The sequence below is a fragment of the Pleurodeles waltl genome, chromosome 11, assembly GCF_031143425.1.
Source record: "Pleurodeles waltl isolate 20211129_DDA chromosome 11, aPleWal1.hap1.20221129, whole genome shotgun sequence".
Lineage (NCBI taxonomy): Eukaryota > Metazoa > Chordata > Amphibia > Caudata > Salamandridae > Pleurodeles > Pleurodeles waltl.
This window is the reverse complement of record NC_090450.1, coordinates 558,860,472-558,878,460: the sequence shown is the minus strand read 5'-3', so window position 1 is coordinate 558,878,460 and position 17,989 is coordinate 558,860,472.

Below are 17,989 nucleotides of genomic sequence, written 5' to 3'. Positions count from 1 at the left end.
TCACAAACCTGAACCCACGTACATCTGGCCCTAAATGAGGTACATTTTGTGATAGTATTCCGTTCTTAGTTTGTCATTTGTACACAGGTTAACACTGTATGGACAAATATTTCACCTCATTTTTACTAATTTAGCACCAAAGTATACAAAAAGCAACTGAAAGTAGACCAGTGAACAAGGCCTTTTAGTGCGCAAAATACATACCACTGTGTTTTTTTTTGTTTTTTTTTCTCCATTTCAGCTAGAAAAATAAAATTGGTAGACTCTGCCGATTATGTAGTAGATGATGGATTATGTGGCAAATACTGCAAGCTCTTAATTATGCAGAAAAGGATGCAGCCGCAAAATCACATAATTCCAGTGGGCTTGGTTATACATATAGGCAAAATCTGTTCTAATCTAGTTTTGCTGCACTTAGACCTACAGGGCCCAGCAAGGTACCAAACTGGGAAAAAACATGCATGCCGATTTTCAATTTGTAGTCCACATCCCATTGAATTTATACCTTATGAAGCTTCAGGAATTGCCATATTTCTATGTCTTGACTCATAATTAGATTCTAAGGCTTTGTCTCACCCTGCTGATCCAAGTTAATTGCTCTGCTCTCCAGAAAAGAGAACAAAGACCTCTGCACACAAAAAGAGTAATCATCAATGAGGGACTCAGTTCCTGGGAGAAAAAAAGGGTGTGGGGGAAATCTGCATCTGATAATTAGCTTGACAAACTGCACCTGGGATAGGACAACCCAGACCCACTATAACAAATGAGAAGGTCAAGACCTTTTGGAGGCAACACAGTAATGGCTCACCTTTGAGGTGTAGTTGGAAAGTGGTCAGGAAGTGATGTCATTTAGGGACAGACCTGAGGCCCTCATAGGAGGTCTTCAATTAATGAATCAATCAATCACGTATTTGTAAAGCACGACTTCTCACCCGGGGAGTGTCAAGGCACTGATTGGGGGGACGGAGGTCAGTTGAAGAGCCAGGTCTTGAGGTCCTTACTGAACTGACACAGCGAGGGTGACTGACTGAGGTGAAGCAGCAGCGTGTTCCAGGTCTGCACGATGAGTTAGGAAAAGGATTTTCTTCGAGCCATGTTCTTCCAGATCCTAAGGATAGGGGCGAGGGTCAGTTGAACACAGACAAGTAGCCTGGGGGTGCATAGAAGGAGATGCAGTGGTTGAGGTAGGCAGGTCTGATGTTGTGAAGGGCTTTCTTCAAAGAAAACTTGAAGTCGCCATGCTGAATTGTCCCAGAAGGCTGTACAGGAGGGCTGGGACAAAGGGGAAGCTTTTATGTGCCATCCTAGGAATGGGCAGCGGTATCTGGCATCTAGAACTTCGAATCCCCACTTGAAAACCCTTGCACAAGAGAGAGATCAGCGGAATGGGTGCCTAACTGGAAAGACAAGCCACTTGGTGCTCTGCAGGGATGGCTTAAGGACTGTGTATGCTGCTGAATCCCATGACTAGGATGATTCTCTTGAGTTCTAGTCGCACTGGCCTCTTTATGCCCTCTGAAAACGAGTAGGGAGAAAAGACCTGGACTCCGCTCTTGCTGACAGGAAGACATGAGGCCTGTGAAGTATGGACAGAAACTTGCTCTGAAGGCTAGGAGCAGAGGGGCTGAGCAAGATGCCCCCAACCAGCACTTGAGCCAAGTCAGAGGATCCAGAAAATCCATCTCCCTTCAGACTTTTCCCCTTTAAAGGCCAGGATGCCTGATGAATATGTTCCTGGTGGCTAGGCAAGGCCGCCAGGAGCAAACCGAGCCATAGATGGAGAGCATTGGCCCTGCTGGGTTTGAGACATGCCCATTTACAGATTTACTCTTTCTCAACAAAGTAAACGATGGATACAAGCACAAATCACTTTGCCACTATTTCAAAATTTTTCTAGATGTAGCCCGGAGCCCCGGGATCAGCGCAAATTTATTACAATTATTACTGTGGAGATGAGAGTGTGTGGGCCCTCCTTTCCAAGCTACTTTTTGTTCCATGGCCAAGGTAAGTATCAGAGTCCTAGTGACCCTATTTTCCCCAGGACATAGAAGAGCAGAATGAACACCACCGTGCCCTCAGTCTACTGCTCCTGGGGTGGCAAGATCACCAAAAGAGACGTGATTTGCTGCCTCTACCACTTCTGCTTATGTATTGGAAGTCTTGCAACTGCGGCACCATGTGGATTGAGGAAAGAGTGAATCATGCTTTCCCGCCTACCGGAGCAAGAGCTCTGGCAAGAGGGGCCCAGACAACCAGAGACGCAGCATGGGAGTGGTCTGCCTGCTCTTTCCACAAAACTGAGGAAACGGCCAGTGGACAAGCCAGGTGGGCTCCTTGTACAAAAGGAGACAAAATAAAGCAAGATAAGAAATGCATTAAACAAATATGGCAGAGGCCGCTTTACTCACCAGCCAGGCTTCTAATAAAGAATTCATAAACACCAGCATGGATCTTTCTTTAATGCCTTGCAGGAGCCTATTTGCATATTTTTTCATGTGATGCCCTAAGGAGGGGCAGGGGCACCACCAATGTTATGGGCAAGTGTTGTAAATACTGCATGGAGTGCAGCAGCTGCCCCCGCTAAAGTGTGTTTTTTTATAAACAAACCCTAAATATCCTAAGGCCTTGCGCTCAGAACGCCAGACGTTCCCAATAATTTCAAATACTTCTAGAGCTAAAGCCTTTGCTCTCCTAACTATGAGTGTGAGAGACCTCTCTGTGGTTCGTTCCATAGCTGCAGTATGTGGCCAGTAAATAGAGAAAAAGGTTTAGAGACACACGTTGATTTTGAATTGAAAAGTTGATCATGTTACCAATTAACACTGTAATATTTATAACAAATGCATTGTGAATATCGTTATTGCTTTGGTCCTGTTTGGTTTTAATGGTGATCTGATTGTAAATCATAACATGTGGTTCTTTTATTAATGTGATGTAACTCTAACAATACCAGTAGGTTTCCCCCATATATAACATATACCCCTTATGTGTTACCATGACAAGCGCATAACATATGATTATTATTATTATTATTATTATGACTCTTTGACAAAGTCAGTAGGCCTGCTTCATTTTAAAAAGTTACCCCCTTGTATTGAGATGTTGCATCTGATAGAGGTGGGGGTATTTTAATTATAGGGTTCGAAAAGCACTAGGAGTCTAATGTGATATGAGGGTGCCACCATAGGTATTTCCATTTGCCTGATGTACATAGTTGTAACTTAATGTGTATTATTTAGAAATGTGTAATAAACATACTTTTTTAAAGAAAAGGAATTGACTGGACAATCATTTTTTGTGTTCCAAGGAATTGGGATGGCTGGACCACACCACTTCCTCTGAGTAGTCATTGAACTGGTCTCCTATGCTACCCTAAGAGAGTCAAGTGCTACAATGGGGTATGTGGTTCTGAGGAATAAGACAATTGTGGACCTATAACTTGTGAAGGACTAAGATCCTTTGCAACTAATAGCCCAATTTCTTAAACCGCAAATCCATTTTCATGTGCAAAACGCCACTGGTGCAAAGTTGCCTAATTCCAGTGTCCTTGCCTTCAGGCTACTTAATAAATCAGTTGGAAACATTTAGTTTCATTTTGGTAGCAGGCACCCTAGAGAGAAGGCCTGTCGGGCGTACCCGAGAGTGCAAGCAGGAACATGATGCCACTGACATGATGCTGGTGTGGTGATGTAGGTGCTCATGGGTTATCACAAACACAGGTGCCAATGTAATCACATTGCTGCATCATCATAGTTTGCTATGTTATGTTATGTATTGTTATGTTTATTTTATGTTATGTTGTTATGTTATGTTACATTACATGACGGTATGTTATTTTTTTTGTTATATTATGTTATGTGTATTTGTAGGGTACACGACTCACCCAGGAGGGTATCCAGCTGCCGAAATGAAGAAAGGGAGTGGGCCAAGCCAGGGCTCAGCAACGGTGAAAAGCCATGTCTTCAGTTTCTTGCGAAATTCAAGAACTGAAAAGACAGCTCTGAAGTGCAGAGGTAGGTCATTACAGACTTTTGGGGCAAGGGAGGAGAAGGCTCTGCTGCTGGAACTGGTTCTGCGTCTTTGATTTGTGCGAGTAGGAGTACGGCTGAGTGGAGATGGTAGGTAGATATGTGGAAGACAATGCAACTATTGAGGTAACTAGGGCCAATCTTGTGCAAGGCTTCATATGTCTGCCAGTGGAGATCTTTGAGGAGCACTGTGATGTGGTTGCAGGAGGGAAGTCTGAGTGTGAGTTTGGCAGCTGAGTTGGGTATGGTCTGGGGTCTTCTGGTCAGTTGCATATTGATTCCTACTTAGAATGAGCTGATGTAATCCAGCTTGGTGGTGATGAGAGCCTGGGTGTGGTTCTGTGGGTGTTAAAGGAAAGCCACTGCAAATTCTTCTTGAGCATCTTTAGTGTGTGAAAACAGGACACATGGACTGTGTGCACTTGACCTGTCATAATAAGCTAGTTGTTGATTATTAAACCAAGGTCTTTTGGATGGGTATTTGGGTTGGGTATGGGCACCAGATCATCAGACCACTAGGTGGGGTCCTGCAGCAAGGTGTCTTTAGTATCAATGACTACTTCTATCTTGTCAGTGTTGAGCTAGAGGTAGTTGATTTTCATCCATCGGGTGATTTCAGACACACAGGTAGAGAAGTTTGTTCAGGTAATTGATGCTTTATCGGCAATGGAGAGTATGAGTTGGATATCCTCTGGTAAAATTTACAGTTTAATCTGTGAGTCTGAATGCTGTTGAGTGGGGCCATGTAGGCATTGAACAAAGTGGGACTGAGCAAGTATCCTTATTGTATTCTGCAGATGAGTTTGGTAGGGACCGAGGTGAAAAGAGTAAAGCAGACCAACTGGGTGAGCAAGGAAAGAGCAGATTTAGAAGCGCTGGTCTCTGAATGTCAGCATTGTGTATGTGTTGAATGAAGATGGAATATGAGTCTTATCAAAAGCAGTGGAAAGATCCTGAAAGATGAGGGCAGTGATGCCCCCTCTGTCCGTGTTCAGTTGGATGTTGTCAGTAGCAGTGATGAGGGCGGTTTCAGTGGTGTGGTTGGGTCTGAAGCTGAACTATGTGGTGAAGAGGAGGCTGTTTCATTGAGTGGGTGGCTAGCAGTTTGTTCATGATCTTCTCCATGACTTTCATCAGGAAGGGTAGCAGGGAAATGGTCTGATAGTTGGCTAGTGTGTCAGGGATGTTTGAGGGTATCTTTAGGAGAGGGAGACCTGTGGTGTGTTTCCAGGCATCTGGGAAAGTGACAGTGTTGATTGAGTCATTCAAGAGCAGGGTGATGGCTGAGCTCATTATGTCCAGTCCTTTACTGAACATGTGATGAGGGCAGAAGCTGATGCTGCTCCAGTGTGAATGGTGCAAATGGTCACTGCGGTTTCTTCAATGGTGATTGTTGGCCAGGTGACCAGAGTGGTCCTCTGAGCATTGGAAGTGAAGGCTAGGACAGCTACAAGTTTGAGGATGGGGAGTTTGGTGGCTCTGAATTCTTGGTGGTAGCATCAAAGAGCTGATCAGTAGTTGCTCTTGTTGGTGTCCTCCTGGCTTTGTCTCCATCTGCATTCTAGCTGCTTGCATTGGTGCTTGGTGGGTTTGAGATCTTTTGTGTATGAGCTTGCTTATGGTTTGGTTCTAGGGGCCTTGGTGGTCTTGATTTGGCCATGATGTCTTCACAGGAGGTGATCCAGGTGTTGAAGTTGGAGATTGATCTGGGGAGGTCGCTGAGGAGTTTTGATCAGTGGGGTAGGAGCTCCAAAGTTCAGGATTCCTCAGATACCTTGTTCCAATCCTATTGTGTGGGTTTGGCTATGTCGTTGCTGCAGTAGTGAGAGATGAGTATGTTGAAATGGACAAAGTTGTAGTTAGACCAGGTGATGAATGTGGTCTTGTCTGCTGTGATTTTATTTAAACTGATGAAGGTGGGGTCCAATAGGTGTTTTGTGGCATGGATGAGACTTTCTCTGGGTGAGCCTGAGGTTTGTCAGTCCTCCAGGAGGTTGGCTGTGTTGGTGTCGGTAGGGTCCTCCAGGTGGTAGTTGAGTTCACTGAGGAGGATGAAGGTGCTGAAGTTGAGTATTAGAGGAGTGACAGAGTCTGCAATTGGGCTTCCAAAGTTGGTTCAGGGTCTGAGGTGGTCCATAGATGGGAGGTGGTGCTTAGGGTGTAGATGACAGTGCTTGGAATTTGAAAGTCTGATGTTTCACATTGCTGTTGGCGCTAGTAAATGTAGTGGAGCACTTGATGTATTCTTTCAAGATGTTGGTGAGTCCTCCTCCTGTTTTCTTACTTCTGTCTGACTTTCCGAGCTTGTATTGGTGGGGGATACACGTGGGAGACAACGTGGGAGTCAGCCAGGTTTCTGTCAAGAAGAGCAGGTCCACTGTATAGTCATACAGAGAATCCCATATTCAGTGGTGAGTTTGGTTAGGGAGCGGGAGTTGAGGAGGAGTCGATCTAAGGAGGTTGGGTTAGACAGGGACAGGTCAGATAAGCATGGGTGAGTGTGCAGGTACATCTTAAGGATTTTGGGGGCCCTGGGCCAAATGTAATTTGGGGCCACTGTTCGAAACAGCTTTGAATTTATGATCCAGTTTCAGCTAATATTCATGAATAGTGGCATGGTTTTTAGATATAATGCAGCAGCTCACTGATATTATTGCACATATTATTTGTGACCCCCCACCCCCATTTCTCATATGTGAGGTCCTGTTTTATTTTAAAACAAGCTTTTTATGGCTGTTGTATGGTTTTGAAAAACAAACATTTCTCTGCAAAATGTCAGTAATAGACTCCCATATATCACTCACACTAAAAATAAATTAAAGGAAAATGTTTTTTACAGCAATCTGTTAAAGAATTATTCGAGGTCAACCTGATAATACTATCTACAGAACAGAGCTAGCACTACAAGGGGGCTCCCTGAAAGGCTAGGGCCCTGTGCCAGGGTTCACTTTGCCCTGGCCTTAAAATGTCTTGTGAGTGTGAGGTGTGTGTTGTGTGTATAGTGGTGGGAAGGTGCAGGAAGGTGCAGCAGACGTGGCGGAGAAGGTACCTTAGTGTCGGCCGGCAAGGATTAGCAGCAGTGCTGTGAGGGCATCTGGGATTCAGGGTGGTGAGTGAAAGGAGGACCAAGAGTCCTGGAGCGGGGCTGGGGCAAGCGCAGATGGGCTTGCCTCAGGCATTTCTTTGGTGTACCCTCTACACACATCAGCTACATGACCCTGACACAGCCTCCGTTAAGTAGGAGTGAAGGGTAGAAAAGTTCTGTCGGTGAGTGGAGCTCAGCGAGGCAGGAAACAGAAAGGAGGGTGATGCCGAAGAGGAAGCAGGATGGCACCCGTGGGGAGGAGAAGGGTACGAAGGAGAGCAAAAGAGTGGGGAGTAAAGCAAAGAGAAGAAGAGATAAGAGAGCACATGAGAGGGTGAAACTCGAAAAAAGGCAAATGGGCCGAGTGTAAAAGAGACCAAAAGGTGTCACGGTCTGAGAAAAAAAAGCAAAGCACAGAAGAGTGGCAAAGAATGAATAGGAAAGAATTACAAATGCACAGAAAACTGGCAGTGAATGAGTGAGTATGAATAAAAAAGCAGCAAAGAATATATGAGATAGAGTGAGAGGCACAGACAACTGCAAGGAAAGGGTGAGAAATGCTCAGGAAAGTGAATGAGAATAAAGGAAAGAGAAAAGCCCAGAAAGAAGGAAAACAGCTCAAAGGGCAAATTAGCAGATATAATTGATAAACAGGAGAGGGAGCAAGAAAATAAGAGAGAGAAGCAGAAGGTTAAAAAGAGAAAGAGGGGAGCGAATTGGAGAGCCTTCTGACAGCGCTGGAGTGGGCCTAAAAGTGCTGGGCCCGGTCGGACAATACAGGGCTCAGACACAATACAGGGGCCATGTGAAGCTACACAACTTGGGCAAAACGTTTTGTTTTTTCTCCAGTGCTGCACAACCTTAACAAAGCCAACTATGCGGGACCGTTTGGCTTTTCAAGTGCCTGCTCCTCCCCTCTTTCAGGGAAACTCCAGGTCAGCATTAACCTTTCCACAACAGTTGTCTTTTGACAAAAAATGCAGGGGAGATGTTTTGGTACATTTAGAAAGCTTGAGTACGTGGTTCCCAATAGATCCCACTCTTTTCCACCTCAAAAAGTCCCATGTCGTGATTTGAAAAGAATGTCGATCATGCAAAGGAAACACGTTTTCTTGTGTATGGTTGTGCAACAGAATGCAAACGGGATACTATGATTCAAAGTTCATTTTAATTTTACGAGTGTGACTCGCTTTATATTTGGACGTAGTCCTGCTTTTGACATGTACAAGATTTTTGGTTGTTAAATCCTGGTCAACAGAGGTGTTCCGGAGGGTTTTTGCTGCTTGAGTTAAGGCCGTCGATCTCTTTACGGTCGGACCGCACGGTTATCTTGCGCGGTGACAGATGAGAATGTAAACATCGCATTACAGAAGCGATCGATAATGCAATTAGTTCCTGTGCCAAGCACGCGTAATTCACGCGAACCGGTGGGGATCTGATAAGACTGGCCGGGACTGAGAGGGCAACTTGTGACGACGGTCGCATGGTGGGTGGCACCGGGAGGCAATCTAATTACAGACTTGCAGCCAAACTCTTCGTGTTCACCAACTCCTCCGCTCACCCTGTTGCTTTTTGCATCCACAGATAAACGGCTGATTGATTTTCCGGCTCAATCAGCAGAGCGCCGGGATCTTAGGCAGATGAGGATAATGAAACTGCTGTGCGGAAGCTGCTGCAGAAATAGTCTGTCGTCTCAAATTTGTTAATATGGGTCTGTTTTTCATGCTGGGCTAAGGGGAAGCATTGATACCGATGAAAGGAAAAGAACTATGGGCCAGATTTAAGAAAAGTGGCGCTGCACCACTTTTCTTGCGCCCCATCGCGCCCCCCTAGCGCTACCATATGAGCGCCTTATCTAAGATACTGCTCACCATTGCAGTAGCTATGGAACTACTGGCAACATTTTTGACGCTATTTCGGAGGTTTGCAGGGTTAGGGTAATACATTTTGGCGCTAATCTTGCAAAGTTCATTTAGGCCCATTGTTAATAATGGTGTGCCTCCGCTTAACGCTGCTCTGAGCAGGGGTTAAGAGTGACAGAAAAAAAAGCCCCAATTAATTCTCTTAGGGCCTGATTTAAGAAAAGTGGCGCTGCACCCAGTGCAGCGCCACTTTTCTTGTGCCCCTTAACGCCCCCACTTATGCCACTATGTGTGCGCCGTATCTAAGATACGGCTCACCATGGCAGTAGTTAGGGAACTACAGTCATAATTCTTGAAGCTCATTCTGAGCTTTGCAGGATTAGCGTTAAAAATGTGGTGGTAATTAGGGAAACTAGCTACAAAGGTTTTGACACTAGTTCTAAGCTTTGCAGGACTAGTGTAAAAAATGTTGACGCTAATCCTGCAAAGCCCATTGATGCCCTTTGAAAACAATGGTGACCTCCTTTTAACTCCTGCTCTGAGTTGGTGTTAAAAGTGCAACAAAAAAAAAAGATGCTAATAAATCTCTTAGATTTCTTTGCCCCATTTTTTCCGTCCCCTTAATGGAGGAATGCCCCCTTGGCATACATTATGCCTGGCGCAGGCATAATGTAGCGCAAACGTTTACAAAGTGGCACAATGCATCCATTGTGCCCCTTTGTAAATTTGGCGCTGCGATTTTGGCCTCATTGGGCCACATTAGCATTAAAAAAATGATACTAATGTGACGCAAGATGGTGCTAGGGGCTCTTAAATCTGCCCCTTGAATTTCTTTGCGCCATTTTTTCGCCCCCTCCTAATGGGACAACACCCCCTTTGCATACATTATGCATGGCACAGACATAATGTAGCACAAAGGGTTACAAAGTGGCGCAATGTATGCATTTCACCACTTTGTAAATTTGGCTCTGAGATTTTGGTCTTGTAGGGCCACATTAGTGTAAAAAAAATGACGTTAATGTGACGCAAGGAGGCGCTAGGGTTTTTTAAATCTGCCCCTATATATGGGTGTAGTGTGCAGGCTGCCAGTCTGGGGCTCAAATTTAAGCAAGGGCATTACTGTGGTCTTCGTGGTAGTAAAAGAAAGCTACAATAGTTCAAGTTTATTCTGTTTAGACAAAAGTCTTTAAAACAATAAATACATACATGAGCATAAAATAGTACTCTAACCCTCGCACCCCCTCTTCTCCGGCACCCCAAACTACCCTAAAAAACATGCAATTCGCTCTGTTACACAAATTCTACAAGTGTCCCTAAATAACATGTCTAAGGTTGTGTGTGACCTCCAGCCATAATATGGAGGCACAGACTTTCTAGGCCAAACTTGCTTTTTTAGAACTTTTCAAGAGCACATGCAAAGTCCAAAAAATGCATATTCATCAAAACTGCAAGTGCTTCGGCCCGATGAGAATTATTATTTTTTTAAAACTTTTTTTAAAATCACACAATGAATCCTAAAAAAGTACAAACAGCCTAATAAAAGATGGATATTAAAATTTTGAAATCCTAGACCACATATGCAATTACTCTCAACATTCAAAAGTACATTAAACTTCGCCGATTTTAAATTAGGCGTTAGGCAAATCTCTTTCCAATCTTATCGCAGGGCCCAACACACTATTAGGCAGACCAAACCGTTTATTCAAAAATTTGCCCTCCCCTTCTCCCAGGTTATTTCAGAACTTTAGCCACTAATTCAACCTCATAAAGGCATTGAGACGGCACCATTGCATTATAGGTGGTTAGAGGCTGAGACAATGAATGGCCACCAAATGAATTCCTAAAATGCACCAGTCCTCCTATTGTTGAGGCTGCACATATCTCCAGAGTTTCCTTATGAAGGGCCCAGTTAAATGTTTTAGTAAATATAGGCCCATATTTATACTCTGCGCCGGATTTGCGTCATTTTTTTACGCAAATCCAACGTAAACGTAACTCCATGTCTATATTTTGACGCTAGACCCGTTTAGCGTAAAAAATATGGAGTTTGAGTTATTTCAAGGATGCGTGAAACCACCTTGCGTCAATGAGATGCAAGGTAGGCGTTCCCATCCAAAAAATGACTGAAACACCCTAGCATCATATTTATCCAACAGGGCAAAAATGACGCATGGGTGGGAGGCGGACCCGAAAAATGACTCTAAGCCCAATTTGCATAACATTTTAACGCCTGGATCAGGACAGGCATTAAAATGATGCAAAAACACCACTACGTAAGGAAAACACACATAAGCAACATCATAGATCAACATGACAACATGGAAGTGCTACTGATGTAGCATACTAGACAACGCAGAGCACAGGAGCAACAACAGCAGCCACCACCACCCCAACGTGGCCCCTTAAGGCAATGCAGAATGCAGGAGAGGGTCTTCAGGACTAGGAAAACCCTCCAGGGCCTCAGGGAACAGGACATCATCCGGAGGTATAGACTCAGCTGACAAGCCATCCAGCAGCTGCTGCACCAAATTGAGCCACATATAACTGCCAGCCTGCAGACACCACACAATATACCACAGGTGACCAAGCTGCTAGCTGTCCTGCATTTGTTGGCAAATGGCTCCTTCCAAACACCCGGTGCCCTGGTCGCTGGGGTATGACAGCCCTCATTCTCCGCCTTCCTTCCCAAGGCCCTAGATGCCATCATCTCCCTCACACCCCATCACCTCAGCTTCCCCAACACCCAGCTGAAGCAGCAGGAGATCAAACAGGGATTTTATCAAATACAAGGCTTTCCGCGTGTGCTTGGTGCAATTGACTGCACCCATGTCCGGATCATACCACCTGAAGCAACAGATCATCTATTCCGGAACAGAAAGCACACCAACTCCATAAATGTGCAGGCCATAGTTGACTACCAACATCTTGGCCAAGTATCCTGGGAGTTTACATGATACCTTCATCTTCCGCCGCAGCACCATCAATCAGCACTTCCAGGACGGACGATATGGCAATGGCCTTCGTGTCGGCAAGTCCATAAACCTAGCAATATACACACGGCACAGTAACCCTGTAGGACACACAATACATACATCACTACATTGACACGTGGGCAGGAAGACACTGAGGTGTGACACATGTAGTTATGTTGTACACCCTGACCTATGGACAAATGACGGCTGCCATTAACATTAGCTGCCACTCTGGAGCTACAAGGGACCAATGTCAAAGCACGCAGTGACAATTACATGGCTTGCACTGGAAGTACAACTTGGAAGATGAACCATTTACTATTACATTAGCCCACATAGTCAATCTGACACCCTCCCAAGCAATATGTAGCGTGGAAGGGGTGTGCAATTTGCGTTGCTGCAGGTTTAACACCATGAAACACATAGCATGATGATGCAGACTCACTTGTAGGTGACAGAGAAATACTGAGGCAGTCCCAACATCATACATCACCACTGGGGTGTAGTTACCAGGTAGCAACAAGGAAGTGGACTGTGCTATGAACACATATTGATGTGCCACGATTGCAAACTGTAAACTGCTGCACACACTGAAAGAGCCAATTGTCCATCTAAATAACAGATATACAGGGAGATGGCCCTTCCTGCACAGATATATCCACCTCCACAAAGCAGTTAAACAGGTTACCTGGAGCTAGTTTGGTAGTGTAGGTGCACTGTTACACATGAGCCACTGGCAGAGGGAACTACAAAGGTCTGCATAGAACCAAGTCACACATGGGACAATTGTGCATTGTAAATACTGAACACCTCAGTGCTGCCAACTTATGGAGATGTGTTGCGCATAGTCACCAAGCCGAAGCAGAGGGTCTCACTGTTGCGTTTCATCTGCAATTATCTATGTCTAATTGGATGGGATGTCCAGGCCATGTAGTGCTACCATGTTACCACCACATCGGAATATATTGTATATGTGGAAGTATCATGTCCCCTCCAGTGAAAACATACTAAAACATGTTGCTCACTACACAATGCATGGTACATACATACTGACCAGCAGTTCGGAAACAAAATCTTAGATACCAGGTCAATGAGCCAAACACAAGTTATCAAGTCAAACAACCCACTGCAGAAATAAAACCACAGAAGCCCAGGATCTCACACAATACCATAAACACATATGAGTCACAGATGATACAAGATATCAACTGCCATGCTACATGACATTCCTGTTGTAAGCACTAAAAAAATACTCACTCCTATTTTCGTTTTCATCTGATCAGGGTTACGGGATCCAGCCTTGGATCATGACCCCATTCCCCAACCCAAGCACAGCAGTAGAGTGTGCCTATAATGAGGCACATCGGAGGACACGCACCATTGTAGAAAGGACCGTTGGCAACCTGAAGTCCAGATTCAGGTGCCTGGACATCACAGGAGACAGCCTCCTATATGCCCCACACATTGTGTCTAAAATAATATTTACATGTGCTATCCAGTACAAGATTTGTGTGAGGTGGAACATCCCCCATGTGATCCCGAGCAAGAACTGCATGAGGAGGAAGACGATGGTGCCAGGGAAAAATGAGGGGGAACATCAAAACACAGCTGCAGGAATGCACTGCAGACAGCAGATTGTTCAAAACTTTTTTCACCAATAGTCACTCTAAACACCTTGTTAGGATTTGTAATTAAACACCATACTTTATCACACAATCCTGCTCTGGTTACTTATTTCTCCATCACATGTCCTTTAGGAATGTGAGTATTACCTCAGCGAGAATGTCACAAAGACAAATCTGACTACTTCTGATGCAACATCACATGTGATGCATATGATTGACAGCAGACATCACACTCATCTTTTGAATTTCACCCATGAAGGACAAAATCATAGGACCACAGCATATGAAACACATCCACGTTGCCAACATTGTCTGCTGTAGCACATGACACACAATTATGACATCTCCCATCATAAGGTAAATAAGCACACCATACATGAGCTAGTGGATGTGAAATATCAGTGGTAATAGGAATGTATGAACAGACCCCTGACATTAGTAAGTGTGACATTTGCTATCTCTACAAGGAGCTTGTGTGACAAGAGGTGCATCATTTCTGAAAATGGTTAGCATGAGTGTCCCAAGCATGACAAGCTATGTTCACAACACATGCCCTTCGCAGTCCAACCCTGGAAATAATTCCTGCCACTGCCATGTGTTAAGTATCTGCCCTCACATCTCTAGGGGGTGCTGTAAATGGACTATCTATACCCTGGGAATCATCATTAACACTCACCAGACTCCCTTTCTGACACCTGTTTGATTCCCTTTTCCATATGGCATGCTATAGAAGAACTACATTAACCTGCATGGACTTCAGGTCCCATAATGCACTGCCTGGTAGTTGGTAAGACCTGTAATCCTCTGTCCATTGCTTCCTATGGGAAAAGTCCAGTTGTTCCTTTGTAATGGATTCTCTCCTCCAGGACTTGTGAGAGACTGAACGTGCACACACACGTGACCTCTCTTGTGCAGCCCAGCCATGTGACTCTGCCCTGGCCTTGCTGCTGTTTGGAACTGCTTAGAAGCTGCCATTCCCTGAAGCTCCTCGTCGTGCAATTGAATATGGTTCCTTTGTGCTCCAGACCCCTGGTTGGGTTGTGTTACAGTCCTGATTACGTGTGAACCTGCTCTCTGTTTACCCAGTGCTGTTCCTGCTTGTTCCAGTCAGACTCTGCTCCCTGTTTCTTAGCCTTGTTCATGTTTGTTTCTGCCAGAGCCTGCTTTCTGTTACCCAGCCTGTTCCCTGTGCCTGGCTTTGCCTCCTAGTTGGTTCCCTTGCTTTCTGTTTCCTCTTGGGGTATCATGTCTGGTAAGTGTACTATCAGTCCTCACCTGTCTAGAAGTGTTTTACTTTATATTTGGTCTGGCACCTGGTTTCCAGGAGGCTAATCCAGCCCCCATCCTTTGTCTAGTGTTGCATGTAGTCATTAGTGCCTAACAGTGACAGTGTGCTATGTCTGCGTTCCAGGAATTGTTACTGTGTCTCTAGCCTGACCAACTAGGGCTAGTCTTGTGTATGTAAGTGCAATCCTTGTTTGTGTCCTAAGGGTCCAAACACAGATTCACTTCTGCTGCCACCTTTCTATAGGGCTTATGTGGTGACTAGCTGTGAGATTAATCTGCACAGAGGTACTGACGTTCCCTGTTGCTGAGGGAAGTTCTGAGCCCAACCCTGTGTACAATCTTAGTGAAAAGCACTGCATGTTTGTCCAATACTGACCTGTTCCATATTTGTCCACAATAGAGTTGCTCTGTATTCACTTTTCTGTTTCATCTGCCTTACCATAGCTGGCCTTTCCCCTTGTATGCCTTTGGCAGTTCCTATGCTTTGGTACACTACTTCCTTGCAAGATACACTGTGAACTTGAACGTTGCCCCTAACAGACTCCTGACTAGACCCACACAAGACCGTAACACCATGGAGGCCAATCCTGGCACAGGAAACACATGCCCACACACTTGAACTGGACACGTTTGTGGAATGCACATCTGAAAATATGTGACCACATGCAGCCAGGCCAGCAGGTCCACCACACCAACATGAGTAACATAGGTAATTTGCATGAGTCAAACTGATGTGTACATAACATTTTTATGGGTGGAAGTAAGGCACAGTGTCTCAAACACAGTACCTACTAAACATGTACACATGGCTGACATATGGGTAGTCCACACACAAGTCACCATGAAGCCAACAATTAATGACATATGAGGGGTAACATATCTGACCTAGCACTCATCAGCCATCCACAATCACCCCTGAGTTTTGTTTGTCATGTGAAATGTAATGTACCCAAAGTCAAACAACTACACACATCAAATGAGTCAACACATATTACAAACACATATCATGACTGTTGTACATCAATGATTGCCATCTGATGTAGATACCCATTTGTAACACATTCATACATGAGCAATACGTCAAATGTGTTGCATGCTCTCGCTTCAGAAGCACACATATTGTTGTTACAGATCATTCGCATACAAAACACACAGGACATGATTCATACTTTTGTTGCGCTACATTGCCATCATTTATTGACGCAAAAGTGGCACAAACTTTTAAAGTACAATTGTATTTTCTAAGTTTGCACCGCTTTTGCGTCAGAAAATGAAGGAAATGCGGCGCAAAGAAAGTATAAATCTGGGCCACAGTTGCATGCTCTACCACATGTGTCCAACCACTATCCCACACACTGCAGGTCATACCATCCTATCCTCTTCTTGATACAGGGTGCATTCATGTTACATAATTGAAAATCACATAAATACAGTTTGAGTAAAAGAAAATTACGCAAATGTGTCGAAAAACAACGGAAACGCTAACTAAACATACATGGGGCCTTAGCGTTAATTCCACCAGCACACAAAACACATGTGGATATCCATTAAAATAGAAATTTCCCGGTAATGCGTGGTATTTTGCCGCACATGTTGGTTATGCGTAGAAAATATTAACACAAACATCGTATGCGTAAACAAAAATGACATGCAAGACAGAAAACGGCCCACAAAGGGGACAGGAAGTGATGTAATAGGAAATCCTGTTTACAGATATGATACTGTGGGTGTACTTTCACTTTCACTTTCCAGTCTGTGCTTTTTCTTGACTGTGTGGCTGTGTCTTAGTGTTGCTCGTGTCTGGATTGCCTTTCTGGTGGTGTCTTTCTCATGTGTCTTTTTGTGCATTCTATTTGTATATTGTACCTGTTTAAGTGCTTTAGTGTAGTTTAGTGTTTTTTGGATTTATTTGTATTTATTGTATTTGTACTGTCGGGTGTCTGTATCGGGGTTACACTAGTTGGGTTAGTTGGGGTTCGTAGTTTGGGTTGTAAGTTTCCTTTTTTCACATATATTTTCCTTCCCTTTTCCCTTTTTCTGTTTAAATTGTTGTGCACGGACATGTGGGGAAGAGCGGGGCTGACCCGCATGGGTGAGAAGGAGCTTGGGGCCTTTGTGTGGCTGGTGTGCCACTTTCTGCCGTTGATGCTGGAGATGGGTGGGTGTGTGATACAGGGGTATCACACAGAGTCAAGGCGACTACGTTGGGGCAAGGTGCTCTACCACCTCAAACGTGTATTCAACACAACAGAGAATGAGCACCAGCTGAAGCATCGCTCAGCTGACCTGGTGGCCTGAGAACAGGACCTGCTGGACCACCTGGGTGTGGTGATCGGTGGCCCTGTTGGGGAGTATCACACTGGCAAATGTGTACAGTTGAATGCTCCTGAGTGACAGTAGCAGGTGTCTTGACGTGCTGCATGCAATGTTTGTGGCCATGTTGAATGCAAGGAGAACAAACTGTTAGTGTCCCAGTACTGAGATGTATTCCACGTGTCTTTACATGTTAACAATGCAGTCCTGAGCTTTGTTGAGTCATGTCTGACTATTACTTAGGGCTACATGTAACAAGCTATTTTAAATTCTCAAAAACGGCCTCATTTTCAGATTTATTGTGTTTATGTCAGGAAAAATGTTCATTCAAATGCACACCCCAAATGTTGCCATTCTGTTATCACATTGCCCAATCACAAAACAGGGTGTGCTAGTGGCATTTAGGAGGGTGCGTTCCTTTCCTATTAGCAAGTCGCAGTCCACTGTTTGATTCTTTGTTGACCGCAAATGCTGGCACTAAACAATTGCAGTTCCCATCCATTTCAAGTTGGTGCTAGCCCATTTGCAAATGGGGAGGGGTCCCCATGGGATCCCTTCCCCTTTGTGAATGCATGCCCAAAAATTGTTTCTGAGCAGGAAGTTGTCCCACGGACCACTGACTGCTTCAAATACATTATTTGACTCATAAAATTGTTTTTTGAAATGCTTTCTGTTTACCCCTGATGAAATAAGGCCGCATTTAAACGAAAATATACATCTCTATTTGAAAGCAGTCACAGAGACCTACCTCATCAAAATTCATGAGGTAGAGCATTTGCTACCCCATTTGTGATTTGCAAATAGTGTCATTGACAGT